The sequence below is a fragment of the Zalophus californianus genome, chromosome 14 (assembly GCF_009762305.2).
Source record: "Zalophus californianus isolate mZalCal1 chromosome 14, mZalCal1.pri.v2, whole genome shotgun sequence".
In the NCBI taxonomy this organism is placed as follows: Eukaryota; Metazoa; Chordata; class Mammalia; order Carnivora; family Otariidae; genus Zalophus; species Zalophus californianus.
This window is the reverse complement of record NC_045608.1, coordinates 93,685,499-93,687,866: the sequence shown is the minus strand read 5'-3', so window position 1 is coordinate 93,687,866 and position 2,368 is coordinate 93,685,499. Positions and strand designations below refer to the sequence as shown.

General features: G+C 54.1%; 1 pseudogene; it reads right to left on the bottom strand.

Annotated features, from left to right (window-relative positions):
• Positions 1–1,941: 1,941 nt before the first annotated feature.
• Positions 1,942–2,368, bottom strand: LOC113926181 (annotated as a pseudogene).

Genomic DNA, 2,368 nt, shown 5'->3' with positions numbered 1-2,368 from the left:
GGAGGCTCCCTCACACCGGGGCACCAGCACCCTCCAACCACGGGGCATCACCTTTAAACAGTGGACACAGCTTCACACCACAGCAATGTCTCTCTGATGGTGGAATCTGGGCCTCCCAGTACCACGGAGACGGACCCCAGGGACCCCACACTGGGGACTGGGCAGTATGAGTGGGGAGTGTGCTTCCAGGAGCCCCAATGACAATACTCACAGCTCGGTCCCTTCAGAGACAAACCACAGACGGTCTGGAAAATGCACTTCTTCCAGAGGAGCCTGGGTGGACAGTGGCGCTCTTGGTGGCTGGGGCTGACGGGCAGTGGGGACAGTCTGTGGGGCCCAGGCCAGGCTCCAGGAGGGGCAGCCCCGGTGGAGGGAAGGGCCAATGGCCGCTCCCTCCTTCCAGATGTGACCGAACCTCCCTCCAGAACGGGTCCCCATCAGCATCTCCCCCTCCTTTTGGGAAGAACGAGGGAGGCCCTGACGACTACGCCGGGGACCGCAAGGCCGCCACAGCCCCTGCAGGAGGAGACGCTCGGCTTTGTGACGCGCTGGTCACAGATGCAAGGGTCCAGTGAGAAACGGCAGCTGTCGGCAGGTCACGCAGCCCAGCAAACAGCCCCTTTCCTCGTGGAAAGGTCAGGATACCGAGCAGTCCAGGGGGCAGCTCGCGGGAGCCTCACGGCAGCTGATCACTTCAGTTTTCACCCTGCACTCATTTCCCGGGACACTGGTCATCTTCGCCCAGGCTGCCCCCACTATGTCCTTCCGCGTGTGTGAGGTAAAACAGCGTTGGGGCTCTGGCTGCACCCCCTGAACGACTCAGATGCTTGCGGCCCAGCCGCGGCAGACACGCGCGAGGCCAAGACCCGCGGGGCAGAGACCCACGAGGCCGAGACCCGCTTTCCACTTTGGCATAAACCAGCAGTTAGTCATCTTATTCTTAACTTAATTTTTTTGGCATAAAGAATTATAGATAGGATGTGCTCCGCATATGTGATTGAAAATTAGGTTAGTGATCCAGTGTCTGTCTTAGGGAAGCCTAATTTTAAGACTGAGCATGGGAAAACTGTTCTTCCAAAGTAAGACATACAGTTCCTGAAGCACCCGAGACACGCGCTCCAAGCTGCGGACCCCAGAGCTGCAGACGGGGGCTCAGACAGAAGCCTGTCCGCGCGTATTCCCAGAGCCAGAGGTGGAGGCAGCCACAGACCACGCTCCGTCCACAGGCCAAAGTCAGGTTTGGCCACGAGAAGGGGTAAAGTCCTGATAAATGCTGTGATGTGCATGAATCAAGAGTGAAGGAAGCCACACACAGAGGCCACCTGCTGTACGGGTCCACCGATGGAAGTGCCCAGAACGCACAGGTCCACACACACGGAATCCACAGAGGTGGCCAGGCGCTGGGGGTGGGGTGAAGGCTCGGTGGGTGCAGGCTTTCCTTTGGGACGACAAGAATCTTTTAAGAGCCAGACAGACAGAGGTGGCCTCACACAGTACTCAACGTACCCTGTGCCAATGACCTGTCCACACTAAATGGTTGATTTCATCTTATGTGAATTTAATTTTTTCAAAACTGTGTTCCCACATGGGCCCTTCATCTTGCTCCATCCAATGCCTCCTCTCAAACACAGCACCTTCGGCGCAGCCTCTGTGTTCTGATGTGGGACGTGGTTCTAGGGAAGTATTCAGTTACAGCTGTGCAGAGACACCCTCCTTGAGATACCATTGGTTGGCGCACTGCCCAGGGATGTTGCAGGATTTGCAGAAGCGGAGAGTTACTATGGGGTCCCTCCCTGAGGCAAGAGTGGGGGCATGGAGAGTTGTCCCAGCGGGGGATCCCGACTGCTCAGATCAGGGGGACACCCTTGAAACAGAGAGGCTAATGTACTTGGATTTCTTTTTATTGTAAAATATGTTTATTGATGGTAAGACTCCTATAATTTATTCCCGATACTTGATGTTACAAACTTTAGGGTCTTTGAGATATGCAGGATCTTTGTATGTAACCGGCATAAACCCCATTATTTGAAATCTCTTAATTGCGTTTGTGATTTCTTTGTTTCTTCTCACAAAGACCTGTTATGTGCCTTCCATAAACGCATCCAGTAAATGGAAAAATAAACTGGGACAAAAGCTGTGCGTTCTTATAATCTACACGTTTTCCACACAAGATACATTTTTTTAAGAGGCTCCTTATAAGGATTTTCCATTGGAACGGGCAGGTCCTCGTTGCCGGCTACCTGTTTGTATTGTGAACGACATCCCCACAGCACCGCGTGAGTCCCGGGATCTGGCAAGCAGAGAGCAGCCTTTACGAGATGCGCGTTTTCCTCCCTAGATCAACGCAAATAGCAACCAGAGCCGCCAT